Source organism: Heloderma suspectum, chromosome 4 (genome assembly GCF_057233095.1).
Source record: "Heloderma suspectum isolate Gila_16-S chromosome 4, 16-S_ref, whole genome shotgun sequence".
NCBI lineage: Eukaryota > Metazoa > Chordata > Lepidosauria > Squamata > Helodermatidae > Heloderma > Heloderma suspectum.
This window is the reverse complement of record NC_139461.1, coordinates 129,711,784-129,733,838: the sequence shown is the minus strand read 5'-3', so window position 1 is coordinate 129,733,838 and position 22,055 is coordinate 129,711,784. Positions and strand designations below refer to the sequence as shown.

General features: G+C 43.9%; 1 protein-coding gene and 1 long non-coding RNA gene across 2 annotated transcripts in view; one reads left to right on the top strand and one right to left on the bottom strand.

Annotated features, from left to right (window-relative positions):
• The window catches only part of CDH18 (cadherin 18), a 401,711-nt gene extending 379,860 nt beyond the window's left edge, over positions 1–21,851 (bottom strand). The window contains exons 1-2 of the mRNA XM_084850558.1: positions 21,662–21,851; positions 1,468–1,662 (exon numbers count right to left, since the gene is read on the bottom strand). The gene's annotated coding sequence lies outside the window, so the exon portion shown is untranslated. The remainder of the gene's footprint in view (positions 1–1,467; positions 1,663–21,661) is intronic.
• LOC146347393 (uncharacterized) lies at positions 5,482–19,471 on the top strand. Its single transcript, XR_014790282.1, has 3 exons — positions 5,482–5,729; positions 13,766–13,881; positions 17,950–19,471. It is a non-coding gene; the product is annotated as an uncharacterized LOC146347393 (long non-coding RNA).
• Positions 21,852–22,055: the final 204 nt, after the last annotated feature.

The window sequence follows — 22,055 nt, the reverse complement described above, 5'->3', positions numbered from 1 at the left end:
CAAACTCTTGAATCCATTCATGTTACAGGCCCAGCTGTCAGCGTACTCCACCAGTTCAAACTGTACTATTTTCCAAGGACAATATATATATATATATATATAGAGAGAGAGAGAGAGAGAGCTGGGGAGTACACCTAGGACAGTATATTTAATTAATTAATTAATTAATTGTGGCCCACACCTGCAGTTTGCTTGTTCTTCGCAGACCGCTGCATTTTCTTAGCTTAAGGCCACCACATGGGAGGCTTCTGGTTCTGAATTAAAAGAAAATCAACTGCTGCATTTGTCCTTTGTGGCTACAATTCAGCAAAGCTATATGCACACATGGGGGGGGGAAATTGTTTAAACAGCTAGGGGTTTTCTTTGAAGCTTCCACTGAAGGCACTTCTTGTGCTAAAAAGGCAAGCCTCGTTTTAGTTAAAATTTAATCCGAGTGCCTTGCCAGTTTATGGTTGCAACATCAAAGACATCTTTGGCCATTCTGTTTTTTCCTCTATTATTTTCACTGCAGGCTCAGGGATTATCTGAAACTCATCACTCCGCTCTTGGTCCATGGACAACCATTTAAGTGGCACTGGACATGAGCTAAGCAGCAAAATGCTTTGCGAATTAGCATTCTTATAACGGTCCTTGATCATTCAAGAATCATGCCCAAATCATATGAACTCATAATCCAACTAAAAATACTATCTAGTTACATATTTTACAAAATCAAACAAAGTGCTACAGGATGCACATTCTCAGGAAAGTAATCAAGTTCTGATGATGATCTTGGTTTCCAGTACTCTAGAAAACAAAGACCTGGTCCACACAGACAAGCACTCATCATTTGATGAGTACAATGTCAAGAGATGAAATGTATATATGAATGAGCTATTACATATCTAACACCACAGAACGCATTTGCAAATCACCTTCTATTACCTCAAGTGCAATAATTTCCAGGGCAGTCACTTTGCATGTTCATCTACTAATTATCAAATGTTAAGTAATCAAGTGCATGTGTGAAGCAGCGTAAAGTATATAATGGTTTCCTATCCAAGTGACACCAACTTCTGTGATTGCTGTAGCTCAGAGGAGTGTACCAATAAAGTCACTGCCATGATCAAATTAGAAATGGCAGATTTACTCCCATGCCTACTCATGAGCCATTCACTGGTATGCCAATGATTCCAAGAACAGGTCAGCATACAGATTCATAATTTGTAAGCAGACATGTATGTGTCTTTCTAGTGTAATTACATTCATCATCTTTTATACTGTACACCCTTTGGGAAGGGATCCATCAAACCTGGTCTTTGTAAAGCACCATGTACATGGATGTGCTATATAACTAAACAAATACATAATAATTTGCACCTAAACAGTTGCATCAAAGTGGCCTAGAATTCATTTAGATTCATGCTTCCACACTTTCCTCTTCAAACACCACTGAACCATTTCATATTGCCAAGATCAACAACTTACCACAATGTTCTCTTCAGATCTGCTCCTCAGCCAGGTGATAGATCTACTGACAGTTGATTGATCCTTGCCAGAAGGGTCGAGGGAGATTTGCTGAAGATCTCAAGTCATAGAGATGACAGACAACATATCCAATTTTTCAGTGACCTAGAAGCACATCTCTCAGTTGTAAGACAACCACAGTATGTCTTCTTTCCCCTGGAACCAACAAAACGAACTTGAGTACTGTGTGGCTTCAGAACAGTAACAGCAGGTGCATGACTCAGAACAGGTTAAGAAGAAAGAAGCCAAGTGGGGGGAAAAAAACTTGGGAGAGGGAGGAGGGATTGCACAAAGAAAAGGGTCCTGGGCCTGGTTACCCAATCAAGGGCAGCAGATTTCTATCCATGTGGTAGGCTGGGGGTGGGGGGAGACCAGGACTAAGTGATCTTTTAAATATATATATATTTCTTGGCCTCCTTTCAGGGCAGAAACCCTCCCAAGGCAGTATGCAACAATACAAATACATAAAATACATAATAGAATGATAGTGATAAAAACACAATAACACAATAAAAACTGCAGTAAAAACCAACAACAGCACCAGCAATAAGAACAATCATATCAGAAGGCCAGAGTAAAATATGTTTTCAAGGCCTTCTTCAAAGCCTGCAATGACGGAGCAGGGTGGACTCCCAATGGCAACTTATTTCAGAGGTGTGGGGCCACTGCAGAGAAGGCCCTCTCACCTGTGGTTACCCACCTAACTGCTCCCACAGGTGGGCAAATGAGAAGGCCTCTCTTGTCCATATTAAAGTGGGGGCAGGCTGATATGGGTGAAGGCAGTCCTTCAAGTAATTTGGTCTCAAACCATTTAAGGCTTTAAAGGTCAAAACCGGTAACCAGTGCAGCTAACGATGCAGTTCACATGCAGAAGGTCCCTGGTTCAAGCTCTGTTTCTCCATTTAGAATTTGGGAGCAGATGATCTCTGTCTGTGATCCTGGAGAGCTGCTGCTAGCTGACATAGTAGACACCACTGGGCTTGAACAAATAGGCTCTTCCTCCCTCAGCGGTCACCATCAGCAGCCATTCCAGCAAGCTAAGCTGAGGGAGGAGAGAGGTAGAGCAGGGCTATTCCACCAGCCCTGCTGAAAGGCCTCCATCAGCTGTCATCACCAGCCACCATTCCAGCAGGCTGTACAAAGGGAGATGAGCGAGGAAGCAGCACCATTCCACCAGCCCTGCTAAAGGACTATTTCAATTCTTCTTCTTTCTTATCCATCCCTTTTTCCTTTTGTGTCATGTATTTTTTTTAGATTGTAAATCTGAGAGGAGGAACTGCCATGTTTGTTTGGAAGCCATTCCAGGAGGCTTTTTGGCTGAGGGGGATGAAATCGTAATGAAATCGTAATAAATCGTATTACGTAAACAGTCTGTCCCAGTAGAAGGCCTTTCCTTATATTTCATTCTGATTAGGAGCAGCTGCATGTAGAATTTGCCAAAATTCAAAAGGGGAAGTAATATATATTCTAAGATATTCTGACCACAGGAAGCATAGTTCCAGTTTGCATTGCACATGAAAAATAAATACATTTCACTGAATAGCCAGTTTATGAGAAAAGATTATGATGATCCAGAAATCGTTGCAAATATAGTGAGGTGTGGGAGTACAGATTCTTTTGACGTTGTTACAGATGGCATGCGCAAAGAAACAATGAAAAGCATAACAAAAATAAGGACAACAACCACAGTGAGAAATGTGCTTCTAAAAGGTAATCCAACACAGGTGTGACTTCAGGGGTTGTTCTTGCATGTCAAAAAGTATTTGAAGCTCCTCTGATAAGGTTTCATGGGTGCAACTCCATACAATAGTCAGCACTGCTACAGATAAAGAGTACATGCCCAGGAACACCTCAGAAGTGCAGCAATTAGCTCTGTGCCCTTGGCATAATTACTCTGATAGGAAATACATACATGCATCCATGAGATAGGTGAATTCTTACTTAACTGAGCAGCAGAAAATGAATGTGATGTTATTCTGACCTCTAAGAAAATAAAATAGTTGCAAGGAGGGTAAGGGAGAGCAGATATTGAGCCTCCAAGAAGTTGTACATGTATATATTTGTCTTCTGGATTCTCTCAATTCTCCTTGAATTTCAACTCCCTAGCAACTTTGCCACACTGCCATCCTGATCCTGGATCCCTAGAGGAATGACTTGACTGCCAGTTCATCAGGTGAAGAGGAAAACACGCGCACACACACACACACACACACACACTGATCTTGAATTTGAACAGTGTGATCAAATAGACTAAGACGGTGTGTCAAAGTAACTGGGTTACCAAGAGAGACTTCGAACTGTGCCTGGACGCAGGCACTGGGATTTTTCACAATTTAATGAAACCTCCTTACGGCATAAATACAACTGTAGGAATCCGCACTGCCACACATGCTGAGTTTCACAGGGCTGTCTGCACATCCAAATGCTAACTTGCAGACAGCATCAGGTGAAAGCAGCTAGAGGGACTCAGAAGGCAGGGGAAGGTTTCTGTGGGCATGGAAACCACTGAATAGGCTATCACAAAGTGCCATTTTTCAGGATGTCTTCAGGAATCTTACAGTATTTAGAGTTCTATATCCCTCCACTTTATAGCACATAGCATTCCTTAAGTATATTAACTGTGATCCAGGGGCCATCAACACAGCACCGCTTTTAATGTTCACTCCATCGTAACTTCGCTTCTGCTGCAGTTCATGCGCGATTTACTGAAATCCTCCAACTGAAAAATCCACTGTGCCCTGACACACAACTGTTAAAGCGAAGTAAACTGCGGCAGTCGCGCTGCTCTCTCTCTCTTTTTTACCATTATATTTAAATGCACAGCTATGCAGCCACATGAGGGTGGGGGTGCGACACTTCGGGTTTTAGTGGCTGTTTTGTACTTTAGGGGTTCTTTTGTGTCTGTCAGTTCCTCTTAAGATGTGGGTAGTCTGCTCCTTCGTTACCATGCCAACTGTTTGGCATGGTAACTCTCGCGATGATTCGCACATGCAATGGGGCATGCCCACATGAGAGGTACGTGCCTGCCCAACATTCCAAAATGGAGGCCTCTCTATTACTGTGCAGCTGCAAATGAACAGGGAGCACGCCTACCCCAAGCCCACCGCAAACTGCAAAATCAGTTCAAGGAAGGGACAGATAGCTCAGCAACCACGGTAAACCTGCAGCAAGCTAGAAAAAATTGCAGCAAAACACCTCTGCAGAAATCTGCATTTCCCCTGTGAAAACCACGGTTAGGCTGTGAAGTGGCAACTGCATCGTATGTCCCGAAGGTCCTCGGATCTCAGCAGCCCTGGAGTAAATGGCTAATGTAGATGGGGCCCCAGTGGCTCCAGAAGTGCAAGCAATGCCCCTCCATTATTGCTAATGATGCACAAATGCAACCTGTAACCTCCACCTGAAACTCTGAATCTGGCTCTGAATCACTGAAGGCTCTGAATCACACCATTTTTAATTACACCATCAGACAAGAAACGCTCACAAAAGCACATTACTTTCTCTATTTACACAATATATCTTGCATCTAAGTGTTTGAGAATATAGTATATATATACTACACTTCTTTCCTCTCCATCTATCTGCTCATATTTAATCATTTTGTTATAAAAGCCTGCATTTTTCTTTGCTTTGTGAAGATGGGATTGTCAAGGAAGTTAGAAAATTGGCTGAGGGTTTTTTCTTTTCTATTCCACTATTATTCAGCAATTCTTTGAATGACAGGGTTTTGTTTCAAGGGGTCACTCATTTAGTTTGTGGAACAATTCAGAGCAAATTCAAAATACTCAGTTTGTGCATGCTTCTGCATTATTTTAACAGCAGCTTTTCCTCATTTAACAGCTGAGAAGAATGTGTATACAAATACACTGACAAGATGATATCAGTCTTAAGGCATTTCCAGAAAACAGGTCCTTCAGAAATGAAAGGAACAACACAAGAAGTGAAAGAGGAAGAGGTACATCCTAACACTGGGCCTTTGCGCAATAGCAGCTGCTTAGTAGTGAAGAATCACACACACACGACCCAGTTCTACTCAGATCGGCTCAGAATAAGCCGAGATATTTTGAAGGGAGCGGGAGAGGAGGAGAGGTACTGTTGGAGATGAGCAGGTGAATGAGTCAGTGAGTGGGAGGAGTTAAGGTCTCAGAGCTGAAGAACTCAGGGTCTCAAAATGTCACCTTGTGTTTGAGGCAAGCACTACGAATGACCAAGGTTTGTATTCCAAGGTAAGAATTACAAAATCTGGCACTCTCTCTTCTGGTTAGGCAACACCACTGCTATGACTCTTCTCAGTCTGCTCCTCTCAAATGCTTAATCTCAAATATTGCAAAGCTGCACCAAATATCTCTACGCCAGAACCACACATTCCTGGTAGCCATTGCTGTGGATATGCTATATTCCATTAGCCTGGTATATGAAGCCCCGGTGTAAGCAGGTGATTAACGCCGTTGTGTACCTGAGTATACGGATAGGCAGTTATGCACATATCCTGGCCTTATTTGTAATTCAACTTGAAAACCCAAATTAATTACCTGGCTGTCTACTGGACAATCTGAAATTAATCTGGGTTGCCTGGATTAATTTCAAAATGGAGCCCCATGTACAGGGAGCCTGGTACACACCAAATAACACTGTCAAGGGTGCAGTGGGATCTAGAGGCCTGAGTCTTTTGTACTCCTGACAGACAGGGCCCTTCCTGTCACCCCTGCCCTTCTCTGGATGATTTGTTCAACTTACTGGGGATGGCAGAGAAGAACTGGTGCGTGTCCTGCACGTCTCAGGCTCCACAAAGACCTCTGACCATGGGTTTAGCTCCCAGGGGCCAGATTGTTTTCCAGCTTACCCCCCAGGAGCTGGATGACATCAGAGGTAAGACCTTCCCTCCCAAAGCCTCTCCCCCAAAGTCCCACTCCCTGACATCATAGGGGAGTTTCTCCATGCAGAGGGAGGCAAGAGCAATCGACCAAACATGTAGGGTTCTGAGTTGTGTGGGAGCATACATGTGTACAGCTGTATGTGTGCAGGCCTTCCCGCTGCAGGCTTTCCCGCTGTATGCATGGAGCCCTAAGGGCAGAGCTATGTTATGTCATGGTTGGAGGGGGGCAGTGCTACTCTGCATGGCCATGTTCCTACTCGCATGTTGAGTTTCACCACTTACCATAACACCTGAATAGGGTTCAAGTCCCATCTGGAAAGGACTTGGGGACGGGGGGAAGACTTTTAAATCTGCCATTTAAGAGAAGGTGTATGAGGTGCAGAGAATAGCAGCGGTATCGCCTAACAGTCCTTTCTTAAAGAGAAATAATATGCTCTCTCAGCAATTCACATGCTGTTTTTATTTACTTAGCTTTCATGCAAAGATTTTAGAAAGAGGGACATAAAAGACATCAGGGAATGTTTTGTATAGAAGGGCCTTCAAAAGCAAAAGTAATGCTGCAGCTTGTCTGAGCTCCCTCACATAAACGAGCTAAATGATCGTTCACTGAGATTCAGCAACCAAAGCAAAAAGAAAAGATATCACCTTAAAATAAAGAATAATGGATATATACTGGTGGGTGCCTGAAAGGAAATCTCTAACTCATCACACTCCGCTTTCAAGGGAAGCTTTAAAACAAAATGGAGGCTCTTCAAAATATCTATTCATTTTGCTTGTGAGAAAGAAACTAATCTCTCATGCCTGTAGGCAGTTAAGAGTTATGTGGCCTTCCACACTTTAGAGCGAGGGGCAGGTGGGGGGAGGACAACAAGCCGGAGAGTATCAGACTGAATAAACATTGGGATATCAAACTCACACAGCCTTTGGGAATCAGCTCAATAACATTATTTTTGAGGCATCTCAAGCTGCACTGAAGTCAGCACTATCAAAATATAAAAAAACAAGAATACATTGAATAAGATAACATGCACTCACCCACAGTATATGTCTGTGTGATATGCTCAGGTATGCAAAATTTGTAATGAAGGAGAATCCAACAATTCTCTTCAGACACCTTTTTCTGAACAACCATCCTAAATAAACTGACATCTTACAAAGATTGCTAGTTTAGATCAGACACATAATTTCTCAATTTTCAGACTCCAAAGTTTGTCTCAAAACTCACCAATTCATCATTCCTCAATGTGGTCATCAGGTGTCTAAAGATAATTGTTTGGTTCTTCTTCATTTAAAGGTCTGCATGTGTGAGCCAAAACCTGTGGGTGGGTGTATATGTTGTACTTTTCAATAGATTCCTGTTTTTTAAAAAATATATATTTGGGTAGTACTGACTTCACACTGTTTTTTATTCTTTAAAGATGTTGTTTTATGTTATTAGAACACAGGGGAAGACTTTCATGTCAAAACATGTTTTAACTGAGTTTGCTAAAGAATTTAGAAAAACAGGACTGCTATGTTTTTATTATTTATTTGTTATGTGTTATTGCAAGATTCTGTAATTAAAGATCCTGCACAGTGTAAAAAAATAAATCCTTACCTTTGTTTTTGGAAATACAATTTTTTCTGTTAAGGTACATTCTGCACCTTTTTGTTTTTTTGCACATCTCAAGCTGAATACCATTAAACCTTAGAGAATCAAATTTCCATTTGAAATGATGCACCCCAAAATGTCCATACAGTGAGCACTAAGCTCAAACTACTCAATTTTCATGAACATTTTCAGCAATACATAAAATGGCTGGTTGTGGGGAGCTTGGTTGTTTTGTTTTTGCAATTGTTGGAACTTCTTGTGAAAAAGTGTGCTTATTAATTTACATTGCCCTCTTTCTCAATTGTCCTCGCTGGCTTCAGTATTGTCATTAAAGAGCCAAATCTGATGCCTCTCAAGGCGCTGATCATCATCTCATTCACTATATGATCCTTGATCAGCTAGTATTACCCATGTGACTAATTAGCATCTAGGGAGTAGAACTGAAGAAGCCACAGCAGATACAACTAGCTGTATGCAATTTCAGATCCTTTCACAAGGACCAAAGAAAAGCCAACAAACACCAGCTGCTGGTAAAAACAAATGTTTGGCAAATTTTCTCTACTAAGGGCATCGCCAATTTATGTCAGCACCCAGTATACTCCATCCCAAGCATTGATTTACTGGTGAAACAAGATTGTTAGTGAACTGGAGATAACACAGCTGCAGTTGCACCTACTGCCACATTCTTTCCTGAAAATGGTTCTTTATCCTTAAAGGTTGTGTGGTAGGTAATGTTCCCCAGCATGGAGATTCAATGAGAGGGAAAGCTGCACTTGCTGAATTTCTGCCTGTCATTCAGCTGTCAGACAAACATAGTCTCTGCCTGGGAAAAACAGGCAGCAACCTTAGATGCACCCCCACCAAAAAGTGTATTCTTCTAATGCCTTGACCCTAAAAAAAAATTTAAGTAGAAAGAACTTCCAACAATATCAATGAAATTGATCTCCAAGTATGTACACTTTGGATCAGAGTGTTAGAGAAATGTCTAGTTTGGGTTATATTTTTCAATACGATTCAATAGTTCTTTGCTACTATGTTGGCATTGAGACAAAAATGTATATTACAGCTGTGAAGATAATATTGGTAAACTCATAGCTAACACTGTGGTTAACTGTAATGACCTGTTGAATAACATAAATTTTTAGATTATTAATTTGAGTGTTTTTCTGCTATTTCCAGACACACACCAAAATCAATTATACTGAAGTGTTGTTGATTTCACTCAATGGGCTCTAGATGTCACTGTTTTTTTTTCTAGATAGAAGTCCCTCATTCTGTATAAAACTGAACGTTTTAGATTTGCATATGGATATTGTTCGTCTCACATTAAGCCATAAAACAAATCTGTACACTGTATCTCATTTTCTACGAGAGAGGCTAGGCTAAATTTGCTATGTTTACATGATATATTTAATCAGCCTTAATCAGTTGCAAGACCTACTGAACTTACTAGTTCAGCAAAAATTACTGAACAGCAACGTAGGAAGATGTTTTAGCTTGAGGACACTTCCTAGTGACCATAGTCAATGGCCCCCTCTTTTGTATTAATGCATAATGAAAGAAGCAGAAGGATCGTTGTTTGAAGGCTAACAAAAGTTTTCCTCTAATTAGAGAAATTTTGTTAGAGGTAGGGAAGAGGAATTTAAATAAAATAAAAAGTGAGACATTTCCCAGAAACGTCAAGCAAGTAGCAGCCCAATTTTGCCAGTTTCAAACTAGCAGCATTTCCTGTTCCCATCTGAAAAAGTGGCTCCAAAACATTTTTTTTCTGAACTAAAGTTGCTCTCTCTAAGGGCAGTATGCAACAGGAAAAAGCCACTAACATAAATGTTGTGCTAATATAAACTACTCTAGTCTAGTGCAATGCCTACTGGATTGGTACTGGATTAGAGTGTACACTAGTGCAACATAATTTACCATAGCAGTTGCACCCCACTGGATCCTGCCCTAACAATGCATTATGTACCCCTTCTCTCTCCCCACTACTAACTCTCTCACACATGCACATCATGCCCGGGCACTCTTCACCTCAGACTGGAACAGTTCAGACATGACGGCCAAACCACGGTGCTCCCCTCTTCTCCTTCCTGGTTTGCTCAAAACACACATTCAACTCAAGCAAATAATGGTTACTGGTAATAAGAAAACTCTCTGAATCATGTTTCAAACTGGGTTTGCAAACCATGGTTTAGAAGCGATCCTCATTAGTAGCAGTAAGCATCATTCAACCAATTTGGATGTGACGGCAAACCATGGTTTCAACAAAGCAGGAAAGGAAGAAGGCAATCATGCACGGGGGGAAAAGAGTTAGTGCTTGAGCTATTGGTCACTCATGAACAATAAACAATGGTTTTGCTGTGACATGACATCTCAACTGGGCTATGAAGAACATGGCTAGTGTCTTTACCCGTACTCTATCCTGAGGGTGATATTCGTCATTTTTGTGCCAATTTAGTATTTTTAGTATATAAATCCTGTTCTGATAACCCTGTCTCAAGCCCTGAGGTAAATTGTGTTCCAGAAAAGGAGATTCTTATGCATGAGGAGAGAATTTGAGGAAGACACTCTACAAACACTGGGTAGGACCTATGATCAGCATGGTGCAATCTCAAATTAATGAAGTCCTCAGGCTCTCTCCAGCTTTTGGTTATTTGTAAACAGACTTAAAGTTATTTTAAATGGATGCAGCATCCAACTGCAAACAAATAGCAATTAGAATATGTTGCTTTAAACTGCCAACTTTTGTAGAAGTAACTCTGCTAGTACACATACTTTCTAAGCCTTATTCACACAACTCAGCCTCTGGATAAATTCCAGTAATTTTAAAATGCCACCCACTTATGCACATACAGAGAGATATGTTGGGGAGTTTTACACCGCAGGGCAGTTGCAGCACTCATTAAAATATAATAAGCTCCAAGATGAATAGAATAAACACTCATTACAAATTAATGAGAATAATTAGCATTCGAGTAGTCCTGTGGAGCAGCAAGACTCATTGCTTTTTATGAAGATCATGATGTCCTCAGTCATGGTCCAAGTGAATCAAAGTATCAAACTGTATCTTCAAAAAATCAAAACAAGAGTCCTTCTAGAAATATTCTCTAAGTTGGCCAGTGATTAGAACCCACATGCGGGGTGGGGTGGGGGGCTATATGTTATCCAAGTTTAGGGAATGCCTAATGGATGGCTTTCTCAGGAACGTATTATTTCAGCGGAGACGCAAAAGATTCAAATGCCCATTCTTGGATATATTTGATGATGATGATATAGAGATAGATAGGTAGGTAGGTAGGTAGGTAGGTAGGGTCATCCTCCATCTATCCATCAACCACAGCTGCAAGATTCGGCCTTGTGGGAGGTCTCTGATTTACAGCTTGGAAATGTGAGAACCGTGCAGGTGGAAAACTCCACAGGGGAGGGGGGCTCAGGGGTGTCACCCGGGTTATGACACCAACTGAAAAAGGAAGAACAGAGATGCCCCCTCAGACATAGTAATTGTTTACGGGCCAAATTCCCCTGTCAGGAGAGATCATCTTTAGAGGTATTTAAGCTGGTGAACAGGCTGAAGAGCCTTTGCTGAGACCAACGTCTTAATCGCTTGGAATATTTTCTTGCCTGGACTTATCGTGAATCTCAAATGCTTGTCTGCCTTGGATCTTGTATCGTTAAGACTCTTGACTTGCAATATACTGCTGGGATTCTGACTCTGTATGAATTCTAGCCTTGGGACTGTCTCTTGAACAAAGTAACATGCCAATAGTCTCTGCCTAGGCTATTTGATATATTGGGGATTATAAACACTGTAAACTAGGGGTAGACGAAAGTCACTTACCTGTCCTCAAAGCTTGTTCGCGGTGGGGGGGAGGCACTTCGCTGCTCCCCCCGCGAAGTTCAGGCCGGGGGGGGAGGCTTCCCGCCTCGCCCGGCCGAAATTCAGGCCGGGGGGGAGGCTTCCCGCCTTGCCCGGCCGAAATTCAGGCTGGGGAGGAGGCGCCTCACCTCGCCCGGCCGCGAACTCAAAAGTTAAAAAAAAAAAAAACGCCCCCGTGATAGGCTACGTGACGATTAACATAGCCTATCACGGGTGACTTTAAAAAAAAAAAAAGCGCGTACACAAATGGCGGCCCCCATAGGGAGCCGCCATTCGCGTTCCTTATTTGGTCGCTGTAGTCTACGTAAATCTTTACGTTGACTACGGCGAAAATAAGGGCAACGCAAATAGCGTTGCCCTTATTTTCGCCGTAGTCTACGTAAATCTTTACGTAGACTACAGCGACCAAATAAGGAACGGGAATGGCGGCTCCCTATGGGGGCCGCCATTATCCGTACGCGCTTTTTTTTTTTAAGTCACCCGTGATAGGCTACGTGACGATTTACGTAGCCTATCACGGCTGACTTTGCAGATCTAGCCGTGATAGGCTACGTTAATCGTCACGTAGCCTATCACGGGGGCGTTTTTTTTTTCTTTGATTGCAATGGCGGCGGCGGCAGCCGGTCAAAAGACCGGCTGCCGCTCCCGCCCCGGACGAACACCCGCCGAACCGCCGGCCGGACCCGCCGCCGGGAGGGACATTCGGCAAAGGTAAGTCCCGTCCCGGGGGGGGGGCGGGGGGGCAGAGAATTTCTCCCCGAAACTTGTTCAGGGGGCCGAACACATTGGCGCTCGGCCCCCCGAAGTTTCGGGGAGAAATTCTCCGCCGTCCCTACTGTAAACTCAGCCACAAACTCTGGAAAGCTGATCTGTGTAACATGATCTATTGGAATGAAGAGTTTCATCGTTATCTGTGGTCTGTGTAGGGGTGTACGAAAGCCCGCTTACCTGGCTCCGCTGGGCTCCGCAGGTGGGGGGAGGCGCTCCGTCCCTCCCCCCGGAATCCTGGCCAGCCGGCTCCAGCCACCCGCAGCCGGACATCCGGCCGCTGGGCAGCCCTGCAGGGATGCAAATGGCGGCTGTCGTAGCTGCCGTCATTTGCGTCCCTGCAGTGAGCCGTGATAGGCTACGTAAATATTTACGTAGCCTATCACGGCTGAAGAAGGAGGAAGCGGATGGCGGCCGCAGGACGGCCGCCATTCGCACAGTAGCACGGACGGGAGCAGGTAAGTGCTCCGTTTCACGCGCCTTTCGTGGGGTGGGGGGCGGGGGCTTCATTCCGCGACAGTTTTCAGAAGGCTGAATAGATCCGTCGCGGAATTCTCTGACATCCCCAGGTCTGTGTCAATTTGTCAGAAAGTGTCAGAAAGCTGGGTGTGACAATTAGTTTTCCCTCGTAAGTGAAGAAATGTGTGTTGCATCAAATTTTGCAACATCAGGCATGAATGCAAGTCTTGTCTAGCAGAGTTCATTTCTCATGCATTTACTTGAACTACAGTTTAAGGGCTTCAGGGAACCTTGTAGTGGAAAAGTGGGATGAGAATGGATAAATAAATAATAACAGTGTAGCCAGTGAGGAAGAATTTCAGACTTCTCCTGAACATTTCATCCCACTCAACAACACTAACATTAACAAGAAGGAAGCCAGGATGGTGTTATAACTGGGTTGGTTCTCAGTGGCTTTAATTACCAAAGGCAGGAAACAATCTCATTCTCCTCCTCAATTGTTTCTCCAAGAGATGCTTTGCAATTCAACACCACCAAGATCTCTCTAGTCCAAAGGCATTCTCTGTAAACATACCCACACCATCATAATAATAGGCATTTTACTACTGATGTTAATGAAGAGCTTTTGATGACAACATTAGTATGCATTTAACCAAAACTTAATCATTTCCTATTTGTTGTTACTGTTCTCCAGAACAGGGGTCCATGTGCTGAGATGATGTGCTTACTCCCTTGAGAAGAATACACTGTCTAGAGACATAAGAGCATTCTGCTACAGAGATGTGAAGTTCTTTTACTTCCTTCATACAGGTATCCTCCTTTCTTATAACTTACCCAAGAGCATCTACATCCCTTCTGAGCAGTTGAAGGATCAAGAGTAGGTTGTTCAGTCTAATAGGTCTCATCTAGGGGGTCTCAATCAACACTGTTTGTTTGTTTTTGAGACTGAGGATATTTTAACATTCTGTTTTATTTATTTTATTTCATACATACATAAATATCTTCCAGTACTAGCTAACTGCATCCATCTCTCCAGCTAACTGCATCCATCTCTCCAAGGGAAGGATCAAGACATATTCTTATTACAGGTTTAAGAGAATATCACTCAAATTCCAGACCAAGTTATTTTTAATCTCTCCCCTGCCCCCATTCGAACACACACAGACACACACACAGAGTTAACCCAGAACACTAAGACCACGCTTAGACAAGTAGGAATGTCAGAGAATTCTGCCACGGATCTCAGTGAGGCCAAATACCAGTGCATTCGGCCCCCCGAACTCCGTGGCAGAACGGCCTGCCCCCCCGCCCCCCCGCGGATCCCCCACAGGACAAGACTTACCTGGGGCGGATCTTCCGGGCGGCTGTGGCGGCGGCGGCGGCTGGTAAATATACGTAGACTAAGATGGCCAAAAATAAGGAATGCAAATGGCAGCGGCCGTAGCCGCTGCCATTTGTGTATGCGTTTTTTTTGTTTAACCCAGACGTGATAGGCTACGTAAGTCTTTACGTAGCCTATCATGACTGAATACAGGGACGCAAACCACCATTTGCGTCCCTGCTAGCCAGCGGCTCCGCGGAATCCCCATGGAGTGGAGCCAGCCGGCCAGGATTCCGGGGGGAGGGATCCCTCCCCCCAGCAGAACCCGGCGGAGCCAGGTAAGTGGGGTTTCGTACACCCCTATCAAGTATCTATTTTTGTTGTGCCATTTATCCATTTGGGGTTCAATAGTTAACAACAATATAAATGATCATAATGGGCTGAACCCAGTGCTTTTGTTCCAGTGATGGAAACAGTTCCATCAGTGGAACCAGGAAGGGGGGATCCCCTCCAACAACCCCATACCTTGCATGCACAAACTTTGCTCCAGAAGGCTGGGAAAAGATTGTTGGATGGCACAGAGGGCTGCAATGGGGGAGGGGGAGAGGGAGGAATGAGGGAGAAAGGCCCAGACCCAGACTACCAGGCCCAGACTACCGCTAATGCGACACTGGATTTAATAATTTAACCAATTATTTTGCACTTCCCTAACTGGCAGGACATTTCAGGGCAGCCATTTAGAGAGACATTCCACTCATAAAGAGAGGAGACTGAAGAGTTATATTTTGTGACATTTATTTATAAAGGCAAGTTGGGAAGGGATGTAGGGAGAGGGTAACAATCACCCAGATAGTCAATCCTAGCCTTTAAAGCAGTGCATCAGTTACCCTAAGGATATCCTTGCAACTTCTCAAGGCTGCTTCTTAACAGCTAGCTATGCAACTCAGGTCTCTTTTCCTTTCTAAGCAAATTTCCTCTTTTTTCTTCTCCTGTCTCACACATGCCCACCCAGACTGTTTTCACTCAACCTGCAGGAAGGTGTGGCCTGGATCCTTGACTCTAGGGGGTTCATCACATGGGGGAGGAAATCCATATCAATACCAGGGCTTTCTCCATCCAGTTTCATTGTGGTATTAAATTGAGCTCCTTTACACAGTTGTTTCTATCTCATTATATTCTGTTCCTTACCATTTCACAGGGTGGCTACTTTTCCGCGAAAAGCTATTACACGCACTGGGGCATCGCAAAAATTCCTGCCTGGTTCCTGCCCTTTTCCTCCGCTTTCAGATTACTAGTGGTTTGGTTGTGATTGACATGCAATGCAAATGGACAGCAACCTCCATCAAACTACCCAAAAACTCTGCCCCCGCAGGCACTGGTTTCCCAGTGAACTGCTGGAATGCTGGTACGCTGGCCATTCTGTGATGTAGAGTAAGCAGGGATGTACGAAACTCACTTACCTTTTCATGGATTGATTCGCGGTGGGAGGTAGGCGCTCCATCCCACCCCCCGGAATCCTCGACGCGGGGGAGGCGATCCGGTCCCCCCCCCCCGGAATCCTCGACGGGAGGGAGGCGATCTGTCCTCCCCCCCGGAATCTTGCCCAGCTGGCTCCACTCCGCAGCCGGCCAGGCCCATCCGCAGCCGGATTTCTGGCCGCGGACAGGCTGGTGCGGCCACAAATGGTGGCCGCCGTAGCGGCCACCATTTGCATCCAGCCAGGCTGCCGTGATAGGCTATGTAAGCATTTACATAGCCTATTACGGCTAACCCCCCCAAAAAAACCCAGCTACAGTGGCCGCCATTTGCATTCCCTATTTTTCACCAATCTAGCCTACGTAAATATTTACGTAGGCTATTACAGCGAAAAAAAGGGGAACCCAAATAGCGCCCACTGCGCTATTTGCGTTCCCCTTTTTTTCGCCGTAATAGCCTACGTAAATATTTACATAGACTAAAATGGTGAAAAATAGGGAATGCAAATGGCGGCTGCTGTAGCCACAGCCATTTGCATACGCCGTTTTTTTTGGGGGGGGTTGCTTGGCTTGCTGTGATAGGCTACGTAAATACTTACGTAGCCTATCACGGCAAAAACCAGGACGACAATGGCAGCCACGGCAGCCGGTCAAAAGACCAGCCGCCGCCACCAGAGCAGCCGCCGTCCGGAACATCCACTCCAGGTAAGCCTCGTCCCGGGGGGAATCCGTGGGGTGGCAGGGGGTGGGAGGCCGTTCCGTGGCGGAATTCTCCACCATCCCTAGGAGTAAGCAGCTGAAGTTGGGTGCAAAAGTCAGTGCACTGCATTTAGTCATGGTGTGGCAGCAAGCCAGCAGGTCAGTAAACCGACATGCCCACACCATGATGTCACTGCCATCATCATCATGACCGTGCCCCCAACAACCCCAAACAAAGCAGGTTTTTCACGCTACGGGAGAAGGACATGGGCAGGACATGGCACTCCTATGGTGCGGGTTGAAAAACTGTGTTTTCCCATTTGGAAATAATATGCACGAGTGATGGTCACCCACTTCAACGGCTTTAAAAGGGGATTTGCCAAATTAATGGAAGATAAGGATATCAACAGTTACTAGTTATGATGGATATATATTTCCTCTGATTTCAGGGACAGTATGCATCTGACTACCAGTTGCTAGGGAGCATGAGCAGGAGGGTGTAGGCTGCTTGTAGGCTTCCCATAGGCATCTAGTTGGCCACTATGGGAACAGAATGCTGGATTTGGTAGGTTGTCGATCTGATCCAGCACAGCTCTTCTTCTATTCTTATGCTTCTTTTAAAATGTTGGCATTGCATGGTGGTGGTTAATACATGTGCAGGTGCCTGAAGTTTATTTCTCCTCTTCTTGAAAGCCACGTTTTTACACTTGGAAGAGTCAGCATTTCAAGTTGCTAATACTATACATCAGTGTTAAAAAATACCTTACTCCAGTCAAGCAAAATGTAACTCACCTCTGAGCAGCCCATGGGAACAGTTCTCAGTGTATACTAGAATTTGCCATGTTAGTTTACCTGCCAGTGCAAACATGCACGTATTTCAAGAAAGGAGAATACATTTTGCCCACATATTAAAATAGTCCAGAAATTAGAAAAACAACAGGCATTTAATGTCTTCTAGCAAAAGCTGAACTCAGCTGTCACAAGTGCAACATTATGCAGGTTGCCACGTTGCAACACCGAAAACCGGACATTATGTTTAATGACAATAACAATATTAAAATAAAATGGGAGCAGACGAGGGAGGAGGTTGAACAGGACCAAAGAGAGAATGAGTGAAACGTGCAGCAGCTACACAATCTCCTGCTGCAAAATTAACATTAAAAATAAAATATGGTTTCCTGGGTTGTGATCTGGCAACCCCAACTTGTGTGTGAGGGAAGGACAACATGAAGCTGTATTGTGTACAGTTAAGCTGAAGTGCACGTCTCCCTATCCCTTTTGACTAGAATAAAATAACTTAATGCAACCCTATACATATCTACTCAGAAGTAAGTCTCATTGAGTTCAATGTATTTTCTTTTCTCCCAACCTACTTGCTTGCAGGCTCCTCATTCGGACAACCAATTTGCCAGCTCATTTATGGATGCACCCTTAAGTATCCCCACTGAAAGCATCTCATTTTGGGACACAGACTCCCATGTCTAATGCAAATGAGGATGAAGAGGGTTTGTTTCTTTGTTATTGCTGTTTGGTTTCTCAGTAGCCATAGTTGCTTGCAGTAACCAGTATCCAGAGAGGCTGACTCTGACTCTGGGAATGTGAATCTTGACTTAGAAATGGACTCTTGCCTACTGCAACCTGCAAGCTTTTCTGCTCCGTCTTTATTGTTGCAACAGATTACAGAAAATTAGTGTTTGTTTTTATTTCCTAAGGACCTTAAATATTTAACTGTAACTTGTTTCTTGAAGGGTAGAAACCCCAATAGTCAAGCTTACTCATATTTGCCTAAGTCACTTTCTAATGCTTCTTGAATAACTTTATTTTTTACACCAACTATTTTGACCATCTATAGTACGGGAAAGGCATATTGAGTCCTAGTGTCCCCAAGAGCTGATTGGGTCAGAGCTGACACTACAGAGGGGAGAAGGGGATGATCATACATTTGACACTTAAATTTCCCCTAAGTGTAAGATAACTTAAGAGACTGCCTCCTCCCACATCAACTTGCCCAATGCAGTTAAATCAACACCAGAGGCCCTGCTGTGCATCTTCCCACTATGCGAGGTGTACTGGGTGGACATAAAAAGCAGGGCCTTTTTGGTCATGGCACTCAAACTCTACAATTCTTTCCTAAGAGAAGCCTACCTAGTTTCCTCACTGCTTGTCTTTTGACACACAGTGCCAAACAACCTGGCTCTTTGAACAGGCATTTGGTTTATGTTGATAAATTTGAACATTTATCAGTGTGTCTTGGCCTGCTTCTTGGTAGCTTTATAGTCTTGTGGGGGCAGTATTAAATTATTTACATTTTTGTTTTAGGAATGTTTTATTATTACACTGTTAGACACCTAGAAGATTTTGGATAAAAAGGCAGGACAGAAACATTTTAACAAACAAGCAAATAATATCCATTCAAAATTTGCATCGGGTGAAACCTGGTGGTAACCAGATCCAAAAGTCCATTCAAAGATATTTCATTTAGCAAGGTCTAGAAAATTCATCAGCATTCAGTCACTAAACGTCCTTAAAAATGACATTCATGCATACCTACACATTTTACATATTTTTCAACTCTATTTGACAATGACATTGAGGAATGTGAAATACTTTTTTCCTACTTTGAGCTCTCTCTGTGTATACACACACATGCATATGCACACGCACTATAAATTCACCATGTATTATTGTAATAGATACAATTTGTTGCTATATAAAACTATATATTCTAAACTGTACTTATGGACTTTACACAATTATTTAATGGAATCGCCACCTATGGAAACATAGCAAATTGTCCACATTATATAATTATCACATTACAGGCCTTAATTTTTAGGGAGAAATTAATCCTTTAATTTCTCCCCAAAAATTAACTTTAATTAATAAAGTTAAAATGTTGTGAAGATATAAGCACGCTGTGAAGAAATAATTGGATACTGTTGTTCTGCTCTTGTGATAAGGTTTACAGCACAATCCTAAACATGTCTATTCAGAAGTAAGTCCCACTGTAAGACACCTACTCAGAAGTAAGTTCAATGGGGCTTATTCCCAAGTAAGTGGTTATAGGAGTGGAGCCTGAAGGAGTGGTAAAAAGAAAATGAAACTGTGTGCTTCACTGCACTCCCTAACACCGCCCCACTGACATAACAAGTGGAACTTTTCTGTGTGGCACAGTTTTGCCAATCTACTAGGTAGAGCACAAACAGGAAGCAGAATGCTGAGAAATATCTGTCAGGGTCACCAGTGTTTTCAAGAAACTTATATTCACAAAATTATTATTGCAGATCACATTGCATATTAATATAGTCTAAATTTAGAGGGGGAAACAAAGCTTAGCATGTCTTATGGAAAATGTAGATAGGATGATCCTCCCGGACCCTGCTAAAAAACCTTCTAAATGGATTATTGTAACATGGTGTCGGATGCTAGGAGGCTGGGAAGATTTGTGGTTATGTTACTAAATTTGTATTCAGACCTCCTGAAAAGTACAGTGCCTATCCAGCCAAGTTCACACCTCTGTACAGCACTCAGATTACTTACTGACTTTAAGACATTATCATCATCCTAATTAAAGAATACACAGAATTTTTTTTAATGCAAAGGGCATGATCACCCAAAGTTAAGCAACGTTAACTTCCACTGACTTCAGTGGCAGAATTAAGCACATGCTTAACTCTCAGCTACTGAAAGCAATGGGATTTAAACAAAAAAACGCTTACCTGTGGTGGGATTTACCTTCAGCCTATAAAAGTTAATCCTTACCTTACTATGAAGGGGAGGGGCAGATGGTACTATATTTTTTAATAGCTTATGTTAGCCCCTGACAGCAATCAGAGTTGATGATGTCTTAAAATACTTTTTTATTTTCTGTAAATGGGGAAAATCCATGTATGCTATTAGGTTCTCTGCATGTTGCAAATCCTAATTCAAACCCATCACATGAAATAAATAGCAATAAATAATAATAATAATAATAATAACATGTATTCTTCAGATGTCTGCCTAACAGTGATGCACTACTGTTTGACTGTGTTGCTCTGAAATAGCTTATTTGCCCTTTTTATAGGCCAGGAACTCACACCCACCCACACGAAGATGCAGCGAGAGACCATGTTTCAAAGACGTTCATTCGCCAAAAATCTCTCTCACACAAACACACTTGTTTTCATCCCGAGTCTCCAAATAATTTCCCTGTGCAAAACAAAAAACTGCAGCGCTCAAGGAATGCTCATCATTCTCCCCCCATTCACCCCCCCCCGTCTTGTCGATATCCTCTTTTGTGGGGTGAAAAATGGGGCAGGCTTCTGATTCTGCCAACATTTCCATACCCTCTACTACAACACCCGCCCGCTCCCCCCAAAGGAGAAAGTTTTAGCCTGCAGTTGTGTAAAGCGTCAACAACAAGGAGCTCGGCACAGCCATTCGCCTTCACTGCATTTCTAAAGGCTGGGGGGGGGGGGGGGAGAAATAGCAGGTGATGTTTCAACAAGCATAGCACATGGGGGAAAAGGCTCGCTCGAGAAGAGAGATGACTGGAACGCTTCACACCGCTACCCAGGCGCACACGTATCTATGCCAGATCCGAATGTGATCCCCATTCCAGGAGGTGCATCGCCCCCAAGTCGTAGAGCGGCCGCATTAATGCTGCCGAAATTCGTGCGGGGGGTGGTGGGGGGGGGAGAAGATCCATGCAAACATAACACAGCTCCTATGCGATGATTTCTCTCCCACTCTCCCTTTCTTTAAAACAAAAACAACTCATTCCACTGCTAATATTCCGGGCTAAGCAAACGGACGGCAACAGCAGAACATCGCAGGCGCTGGGTACGGCTCAGTCAGCAGCTAGCGGCGGCAGAGAGGAAAGAAGGAAGGAAAACAAACTTAAGGGTGACCATTTGCCCTGCGCAAATCTTAAGAGCTCGCGATGTAAAAGAAACAGTCTGGCTATGCCTCTGCCTAAAAAGCTGGCTTTATCTCTCTGGCTTAGACGCCCGGGGTTAGCGGCAGCCTCCGATGTGTCCTGCCATAGGGATATGGCACAGATTAAAGCGGGGGGGGGGGGGAGGAAGGGTCATCACTGCATTGCAAGCCTTACCTTAGCTGACTTGCCCTAACTGGTGAGAGAGAACTTTAATGGCTCTGAGAGAAGCCCAGCGAGGGAGGGCGGGGAGGAGTTGTCTCAAATGTACACAGCAGCCAGCTCCCCGTCCAGAGACAGCGAGCAGAAAGGCGCCCAGGATCCCGGCTCGGCGTTTTCTCCAAACCTCCGGCTCAGATGCCGGCTCGGCTTTCCGCAGCTCGGGGAAGGCGACGCTGATTGGCTGCCGCCGCCCGTCTGCTGGATCCTCCGCTCGCCGCCGCCCCATCCCCGCTTTTAGTACCGGCGCGCACATTCGGCTGTGGGCGCGCAACGCGGGGATCTCTTTCTCTCTCCCCCAAGCCCACCCCTTCCTTGGCTATTTCCAAGCAAAGCCCTTTGCCAGGGAGGG